Genomic DNA, 10,000 nt, shown 5'->3' on the forward strand with positions numbered 1-10,000 from the left:
GGGACGCCATCCGGTCGCCCCGTGCCCCCACGAAGGAGGGAGCGGGCGCCCGGGGCATGGCGGGCCGGAGCCCCAGCCGGGCCACAGCCATGGAGGCTGCCAGGGGCCGGCGGGCCCTCCGACCCGGGGCCCGCTTACACCTTGACAAGCAGGGGAGGCCTGCAAGGGACCGACGGACCCCTGTCCTGGGCCCTGGGTGGAGCGGCAGCCCGGGGGACCGGGCCCAGGGCCGGAGCGCCCGACCCGGGGCCCCGACCGGGCCCCTGGACCCAGCCGGGGCTCCCAGGCCCGGAGGCACAGGGGAAGCCTCCCCGGGCCCGCCGGACCCCGTCCCGGGCACCCTGCCCCGCGGCAGGACCCAGGACGGAGCCCGGGGTGGGGAGGCCACCCTCCCCGGGGCCCTCAGGGGCCCCGGATGGAGCTCCTGAACACAGACAAGCAAGGGGAGGCTCCCCGGGCACATCGGAACCCCTTTCCGGGCCCTTGGCAGTGCGGCAGGCTGGGAGACAGGGCCCAGGGCCTGAGCACCCGACCCGAGGCCCGCCCGGGCCCCTGGACCCAGCCGGGGCTCCCAAGCCCGGAGGCGCATGGGACGCCTCCCCGGTCCCTCCGGACCCCGTCCCGGGCACCCTGCCACGCAGCAGGACCAAGGACAGAGCCCGGGGTGGGGAGGCCGCCCTCCCCGGGCCCTCAGGGGCCCTAGCCACTGCTCCTGAACCCAGCCAAGCAAGGGGAGGCTCCCCGGGCACATCGGAACCCCTTCCCGGGCCCTTGGCCGTGCGGCAGGCTGGGAGACAGGGCCCAGGGCCGGAGCACCCGACCCGGGGCCCGCCCGGGCCCCTGGACCCAGCCGGGGCTCCCAAGCCCGGAGGCGCATGGGACGCCTCCCCGGTCCCTCCAGACCCCGTCCCGGGCACCCTGCCACGCAGCAGGACCAAGGACAGAGCCCGGGGTGGGGAGGCCGCCCTCCCCGGGCCCTCAGGGGCCCTAGCCACTGCTCCTGAACCCAGCCAAGCAAGGGGAGGCTCCCCGGGCACATCGGAACCCCTTCCCGGGCCCTTGGCAGTGCGGCAGGCTGGGAGACAGGGCCCAGGGCCGGAGCACCCGACCCGGGGCCCGGCCGGGCCCCTGGACGCAGCCGGGGCTCCCAAGCCCGGAGGTGCATGGGACGCCTCCCCGGTCCCTCCGGACCCCGTCCCGGGCACCCTGCCACGCAGCAGGACCAAGGACAGAGCCCGGGGTGGGGAGGCCGCCCTCCCCGGGCCCTCAGGGGCCCTAGCCACTGCTCCTGAACCCAGCCAAGCAAGGGGAGGCTCCCCGGGCACATCGGAACCCCTTCCCGGGCCATTGGCAGTGCGGCAGGCTGGGAGACAGGGCCCTGGGCCGGAGCACCCGACCCGGGGCCCGGCCGGGCCCCTGGACCCAGCCGGGGCTCCCAAGCCCGGAGGTGCATGGGACGCCTCCCCGGTCCCTCCGGACCCCGTCCCGGGCACCCTGCCATGCAGCAGGACCAAGGACAGAGCCCGGGGTGGGGAGGCCGCCCTCCCCGGGCCCTCAGGGGCCCTAGCCACTGCTCCTGAACCCAGCCAAGCAAGGGGAGGCTCCCCGGGAACAACGGAACCCATTCCTAGGCCCTTGGCAGTGCGGTAGGCTGGGAGACAGGGACCAGGGCCGGAGCACCCGACCCGGGGCCCGCCCGGGCCCCTGGACCGAGCCGGGGCTCCCAAGCCCGGAGGTGCATGGGACGCCTCCCCGGTCCCTCCGGACCCCGTCCCGGGCACCCTGCCACGCAGCAGGACCAAGGACAGAGCCCGGGGTGGGGAGGCCGCCCTCCCCGGGCCCTCAGGGGCCCTAGCCACTGCTCCTGAACCCAGCCAAGCAAGGGGAGGCTCCCCGGGAACAACGGAACCCATTCCTAGGCCCTTGGCAGTGCGGTAGGCTGGGAGACAGGGACCAGGGCCGGAGCACCCGACCCGGGGCCCGCCCGGGCCCCTGGACCCAGCCGGGGCTCCCAAGCCCGGAGGCGCATGGGACGCCTCCCCGGACCCATGGAGCCCGTCCTGGGCATTGAGCCATGCCGTTGGCCTGGAGATGGGTGCCCCGGACGCCCGGGGGAGGTCTGTCTGGGACACATGGAGCCCGTCCTGGGCATTGAACCATGCCGTTGGCCTGGAGAAGGGAGCCCCGGACGCCCGGGGGAGGACTGCCCGGTACCCGTGGAGCCCTTCCCGGGTACTTTGCAACGCCGTTGGCCTCCTGGAGATGGGTGCCCCGAACGCCCGGGGGGTGGGCTGCCCGGGACCCGTGGAGCCCGTCCTGGGCACTCTGACCTGCTGTTGGCCCGGGGGAGGGACCCCAGACGACCGGGACCCGTGGAGCCCGTCCTTGGCACTCTGACAAGCCGTTGGCCCGGGGAAGGGAGCCCCAGACGACCGGGACCTGTGGAGCCCGTCCTCGGCACTCCTGTATGCCGTTGGCCCGGGGAAGGGAGCCCCGGACGTCCGGGACCCGTGGAGCCCGTCCTGGGCACTCCTGTATGCCGTTGGCCCGGGGAAGGGAGCCCCGGACGTCCGGGACCCGTGGAGCCCGTCCTGGGCACTCTGAAATGCTTTGGCCCGGGGAAGGGAGCCCCGGACACCCGGGGGGGAGGACTGCCCGGGACCCGTGGAACTCGTCCTGGGCACTCTGACATGCCGCTGGCCTGGGGAAGGGTGCCCCGGACGCCCGGGGCCCGTGGAGCCCGTCCTGGGCACTCTGACAAGCCGTTGGCCCGGGGAAGGGAGACCTGGACGCCCGGAACCCGTGGAGCCCGTCCTGGGCACTCTGAAATGCTTTGGCCCGGGGAAGGGAGCCCCGGACGCCCGGGGGAGGACTGCCCGGGACCCGTGGAACTGGTCCTGGGCACTCTGACATGCCGCTGGCCCGGGGAAGGGTGCCCCGGATGACCGGGGCCCGTGGAGCCCGTCCTGGGCACTCTGCCATGCCGTCAGCCTGGATGGAGCCCCGGACGCCCGGGGGGGCGAAGGCCCGGGACGCATGGAGCCTGTCCCGGGCACTCTGCCATGCCGTCGGCCTGGATGGAGCACCGTACGCCCGGGGGACGACTGCCCAAGAGCCATGGAGCCCGTCCTGGGCAATTTGACATGCAGTTGGCCTGGAGGAAGGAAGCTCCGGGTGGCCTAGGGAGGTGTTGCCCAGGCATATCCCATCTGGTCCCCATGGCAGAGAACCACCAACCCTGGAGGGGTGTCCGGGCATACCCTGCCCCATAGTAATCCGGAGGCAAATTACCCCCCTTTCTTGCAATCTGTGCACGCGAGGTGACAGAGGGGACCCAAGGCGTGAAAGAACCCGACCTCATGGAGCCCTCGCTGGGATCCGGGAGGCGAATGGCACCTCATTAAGACTTCCAGGGAAGTTCGGCCATCTGGTCCCCCCCATAGGAAAGCGTTGCGGGCGACCAGATGCCCGAGGGGATCCGGGCGACCAGATGGCCGAGGGAATCCGGGCGACCAGATGGCTGGGCATGGAGGTGAAGCCGCCTGGACTCTTCCCCACCCCGTCCCCGTCCCGGGACGAATGCCCGGGACGCATGGAGCCCGTCCTGGCCACTTGACGTCCCGTCCTGGGCATTGAACCATGCCGTCGGCCTGGAGAAGGGAGCCCCCGGACGCCCGGGGGAGGACTGCCCGGTACCCGTGGAGCCCTTCCCGGGTACTTTGCAACGCCGTTGGCCTCCTGGAGATGGGTGCCCCGGATGCCCGGGGGTGGGCTGCCCGGGACCCATGGAGCCCGTCCTGGGCACTTTTACATGCCGTCGGCCTTGAGGTGGGTGCCCTGGACGCCCGGGGGAGGCCTGCCCGGGACCCGTGGAGCCCCTCCCGGGTACTTTGCCAATGCCGTTGGCCTCATGGAGATGGGTGCCCCGGACGCCCGGGGGGAGGACTGCCCGGTACCCGTGGAGTCCTTTCCGGGTACTTTGCAACGCCGTTGGCCTCCTGGAGATATGTGCCCCGAACGCCCGGGGGGAGGGCTGTCCGGGGCCCATGGGGCCCGTCCTGGGCACTGTGACATGCCGTCGGCCTGGAGGTGGGAGCCCCGGACGAGCGGGGGAAGGCTGCCCGGGACCCGTGGAGCCCTTCCCGGGTACTTTGCCATCCCGTTGGCCTCCTGGAGATGGGTGCCCCGGACGCCCGGGGGAGGTCTGTCCGGGGCCCATGGAGCCCGTCCTGGGCAGTGTGACATGCCGTCGGCCTAAAGGTGGGAGCCCCGGACGCCCGGGGGAAGGCTGCCCGGGACCCGTGGAGCCCTTCCCGGGTACTTTGCCATCCCGTTGGCCTCATGGAGATGGGTGCCCCGGACGCCCAGGGGAGGTCTGTCCGGGACACGTGGAGCCCGTCCTGGGCATTGAGCCATGCCGTTGGCCCGGAGAATGGAGCCCCCAGACGCCCGGGAGAGGTGTTGCCCAGGCATATCTCATCTGGTCCCCCGGGCAGAGAACCACCAGCCCTGGAGAGGTGTCCGGGCGTACCCTGCCCCTAGTAATCCGGAGGGAAATTACCCCCCTTTCTTGCAATCCGTGCACGCGAGGTGACAGAGGGGACCCAAGGCGTAAAAGAACCCGACCTCATGGAGCCCTAGCTGGGATCCAGGAGCCGAATGGCACCTCATCGGGACTTCCAGGGAAGCCCGGCCATCTGGTCGCCCCATTGGAAAGCATCGCGGGCGACCAGAGGGCCGGGATCGAAAGGACTCCCAGCTCCCCATCCATCCCAAGCCTTCGCGGTAGGGTTCCTGACTGCCTGCCCACGCAAGGCAGGGCTCTTGGACCCCGGCTGGGCCTCAGGCGCAGGTTGGACCACCGGAGCTCTAGGGCCCGGACGACCTGGGGGAGGAATGCCCGGGACCCGTGGAGCCCGTCCTGGGTACTTTGACATGCCGTCGGCCTGGAGGTGGGTGCCCCGGACGCCCCGGGGGAAGCTGCCCGGGACCCATGGAGCCCGTCCTGGGTACTTTGACATTCCGTCGGCCTGGAGGTGGGAGCCCCGGACGCCCGGGGGGAGGTCTGCCCGGGACCCATGGAGCCCGTCCTGGGTACTTTGCCAATGCCGTTGGCCTCATGGAGATGGGTGCCCCGGACGCCCGGGGGACGAATGCCCGGGACGCATGGAGCCCGTCCTGGGCACTTTTCCATGCCTTCGGCCTGGAGCCCCCAGACACCCAGGGGAGGACCACCGTGAAAACCATGGAGCCCGACCCGGGCACTCTGCCATACCGTCAGCCTAGATGGAGCCCCGGACGCCCAGGGGACGAATGCCCGGGACGCATGGAGCCCGTCCTGGGCACTTTTCAATGCCGTCAGCCTGGATGGAGCCCCGGACGCCCGGGGGACGACTGCCCAGGAGCCATGGAGCCCGTCCTGGGCAATTTGACATGCAGTTGGCCTGGAGGAAGGAAGCCCCGGGTGGCCTAGGGAGGTGTTGCCCAGGCATAGCCCATCTGGTCCCCATGGCAGAGAACCACCAGCCTCGGAGGGGTGTCCGGGCGTACCCTTCTCCCTAGTAATCCGGAGGAAAATTACCCCCTTTTCTTGTAATCTGTGCACGCGAGGTGACAGAGGGGACCCAAGGCGCGAATGTACCCAACCTCCTGGAGCCCTCGCTGGGATCCGGGCGGCGAATGGCACCTCATCGGGACTTCCAGGGAAGTTCGGCCATCTGGTCGCCCCATAGGAAAGCGTTGCGGGCGACCAGATGCCCGAGGGGATCCGGGCGACCAGATGGCCGAGGGAATCTGGGCGATCAGATGGCTGGACACGGAAGTGAAGCCGCCTGGACTCTCCCGACCCTGTCCCCGTCCCCGTGCCCGTGCCCGGGATGCATGGAGCCCGTCCTGGGCACTTTTCCATGCCTTCGGCCTGGAGCCCCCAGACACCCAGGGGAGGACCACCGTGAAAGCCATGGAGCCCGACCCGGGCACTCTGCCATACCGTCAGCCTAGATGGAGCCCCGGACGCCCAGGGGACTAATGCCCGGGACGCATGGAGCCCGTCCTGGGCACTTTTCAATGCCGTCAGCCTGGATGGAGCCCCGGACGCCCGGGGGACGACTGCCCAGGAGCCATGGAGCCCGTCCTGGGCAATTTGACATGCAGTTGGCCTGGAGGAAGGAAGCCCCGGGTGGCCTAGGGAGGTGTTGCCCAGGCATAGCCCATCTGGTCCCCATGGCAGAGAACCACCAGCCTCGGAGGGGTGTCCGGGCGTACCCTTCTCCCTAGTAATCCGGAGGAAAATTACCCCCTTTTCTTGTAATCTGTGCACGCGAGGTGACAGAGGGGACCCAAGGCGCGAATGTACCCAACCTCCTGGAGCCCTCGCTGGGATCCGGGCGGTGAATGGCACCTCATCGGGACTTCCAGGGAAGTTCGGCCATCTGGTCGCCCCATAGGAAAGCGTTGCGGGCGACCAGATGCCCGAGGGGATCCGGGCGACCAGATGGCCGAGGGAATCTGGGCGATCAGATGGCTGGACACGGAAGTGAAGCCGCCTGGACTCTCCCGACCCTGTCCCCGTCCCCGTGCCCGTGCCCGGGATGCATGGAGCCCGTCCTGGGCACTTTTCCATGCCTTCGGCCTGGAGCCCCCAGACACCCAGGGGAGGACCACCGTGAAAGCCATGGAGCCCGACCCGGGCACTCTGCCATACCGTCAGCCTAGATGGAGCCCCGGACGCCCAGGGGACGAATGCCCGGGACGCATGGAGCCCGTCCTGGGCACTTTTCAATGCCGTCAGCCTGGATGGAGCCCCGGACGCCCGGGGGACGACTGCCCAGGAGCCATGGAGCCCGTCCTGGGCAATTTGACATGCAGTTGGCCTGGAGGAAGGAAGCCCCGGGTGGCCTAGGGAGGTGTTGCCCAGGCATAGCCCATCTGGTCCCCATGGCAGAGAACCACCAGCCTCGGAGGGGTGTCCGGGCGTACCCTTCTCCCTAGTAATCCGGAGGAAAATTACCCCCTTTTCTTGTAATCTGTGCACGCGAGGTGACAGAGGGGACCCAAGGCGCGAATGTACCCAACCTCCTGGAGCCCTCGCTGGGATCCGGGCGGCGAATGGCACCTCATCGGGACTTCCAGGGAAGTTCGGCCATCTGGTCGCCCCATAGGAAAGCGTTGCGGGCGACCAGATGCCCGAGGGGATCCGGGCGACCAGATGGCCGAGGGAATCTGGGCGATCAGATGGCTGGACACGGAAGTGAAGCCGCCTGGACTCTCCCGACCCTGTCCCCGTCCCCGTGCCCGTGCCCGGGATGCATGGAGCCCGTCCTGGGCACTTTTCCATGCCTTCGGCCTGGAGCCCCCAGACACCCAGGGGAGGACCACCGTGAAAGCCATGGAGCCCGACCCGGGCACTCTGCCATACCGTCAGCCTAGATGGAGCCCCGGACGCCCAGGGGACGAATGCCCGGGACGCATGGAGCCCGTCCTGGGCACTTTTCAATGCCGTCAGCCTGGATGGAGCCCCGGACGCCCGGGGGACGACTGCCCAGGAGCCATGGAGCCCGTCCTGGGCAATTTGACATGCAGTTGGCCTGGAGGAAGGAAGCCCCGGGTGGCCTAGGGAGGTGTTGCCCAGGCATAGCCCATCTGGTCCCCATGGCAGAGAACCACCAGCCTCGGAGGGGTGTCCGGGCGTACCCTTCTCCCTAGTAATCCGGAGGAAAATTACCCCCTTTTCTTGTAATCTGTGCACGCGAGGTGACAGAGGGGACCCAAGGCGCGAATGTACCCAACCTCCTGGAGCCCTCGCTGGGATCCGGGCGGCGAATGGCACCTCATCGGGACTTCCAGGGAAGTTCGGCCATCTGGTCGCCCCATAGGAAAGCGTTGCGGGCGACCAGATGCCCGAGGGGATCCGGGCGACCAGATGGCCGAGGGAATCTGGGCGATCAGATGGCTGGACACGGAAGTGAAGCCGCCTGGACTCTCCCGACCCTGTCCCCGTCCCCGTGCCCGTGCCCGGGATGCATGGAGCCCGTCCTGGGCACTTTTCCATGCCTTCGGCCTGGAGCCCCCAGACACCCAGGGGAGGACCACCGTGAAAGCCATGGAGCCCGACCCGGGCACTCTGCCATGCCGTCGGCCTGGATGGAGCCCCGGACGCCCGGGGGACAAATGCCCGGGACGCATGGAGCCCGTCCTGGGCACTTTTCCATGCCTTCGGCATGGAGCGCCCCGACACCCTGGGGAGGACCACCCTGGAAACCATGGAGCCCGACCCGGGCACTCTGCCATGCCGTCGGCCTGGATGGAGCCCCGGACGCCCGGGGGACAAATGCCCGGGACGCATGGAGCCCGTCCTGGGTACTTTTCCATGCCGTCGGCCAGGAGCCCCCTGACACCCAGGGGAGGACCACCGTGAAAACCATGGAGCCCGACCCGGGCACTCTGCCATACCGTCAGCCTGGATGTAGCCCCGGACGCCCGGGGGACGAATGCCCGGGACGCATGGAGCCCGTCCCGGGCACTCTGCCATGCCGTCCCGACAAATTCGTACAGACTCCTAACCTTCCGACACGGATCGGAATCGAGCCCTTTCTGACCCAGCAGATTTCAGGTTGATTTGCTATATACTTTACGTACGATTTTATGGGGGCCGATTCCGATCCGGTACGTAAAAGCAAATACGACCGACATGTCGGACAACCACGTACACCCAGGGGATAGGACTGCCCGGGTCACATGGACCCCGTCCTGGGCACTCTGATCTGCCGCCGGCGCCGGGGATCGAACCGTGATCACCAGATGGGGATATCCCAAAAATCTGGCATGGATACGGCCCGCCAGGACAGGTTTGGGCACCCCTGTTGTACGGACTCCCAAGCCCTACGGTCCTTCTGACACGGATCGGAATCGAACCCAGCAGATTTCGCGTTGACTGCCTCTATATCAGGGGTGCCCAAACCAGTCCTGGCGGGCCGTATCCATGCCAGATTTTTGGGATATCCCCATCTGGGGATCACGGTTCGATCCCCGGCACCGGCGGCAGATTAGCCCAGCACCAGGTGACTCTGGGAAATAGCTGGCGCCGCGGCTAGGGCGGCTGACTCCGGAATCTGGAGATTTTTTTATTTAAGGTTTTTGTAGAGCGCGTAGTAACCCTCGAGCATCCCAGAGATCAGGGTTCGATCCCCGGCACCGGCCGCAGATTAGCCCAGCACCACGTGACTCTGGGAAATAGCTGGCGCCGCGGCTAGGGAGGCTGACTCCGGAATCTGGAGATCACGGTTCGATCCCCGGCACCGGCCGCAGATTAGCCCAGCACCAGGTGACTCTGGGAAATAGCTGGCGCCGCGGCTAGGGCGGCTGACTCCGGAATCTGGAGATTTTTTTATTTAAGGTTTTTGTAGAGCGCGTAGTAACCCTCGAGCATCCCAGAGATCAGGGTTCGATCCCCGGCACCGGCCGCAGATTAGCCCAGCACCACGTGACTCTGGGAAATAGCTGGCGCCGCGGCTAGGGCGGCTGACTCTGGAATCTGGGGATCACGGTTCGATCCCCGGCACCGGCGGCAGATTAGCCCAGCACCATGTGACTCTGGGCAATAGCTTGCTTAATCTTCCCAACGGCCCCTAGCGCCTAGAGACCCTTACGGGTGATTGTGCGCCTTACAAATGTGGATTATTATTATTATTATTATTATTTGGGCCGATTCCGATCCGGTTCGTAAAAGCACATCTGCCCGAATCTGTCGGACAACCACGTACGCCTGGGAGAGGACTGCCCGGGACCCGTGGAGCCCGTCCTGGTCACTCTGACCTGCCATCGGCCTGGAGAAGGGAGCGCCGGACGCCCGGGGGGAGGACTGCCCGGGACCCGTGGAGCCCGTCCTGGGCACTCTGACCTGCCGTCTGCCCGGGGAAGGGAGCCCCGGACGCCCGGGGGGAGGACTGTCCGGGACCCATGGAGCCCGTCCTGGGCACTCTGACCTGCCGACGGCCCGGGG

This window comes from Lissotriton helveticus, chromosome 1_1, assembly GCF_964261635.1.
Source record: "Lissotriton helveticus chromosome 1_1, aLisHel1.1, whole genome shotgun sequence".
NCBI lineage: Eukaryota > Metazoa > Chordata > Amphibia > Caudata > Salamandridae > Lissotriton > Lissotriton helveticus.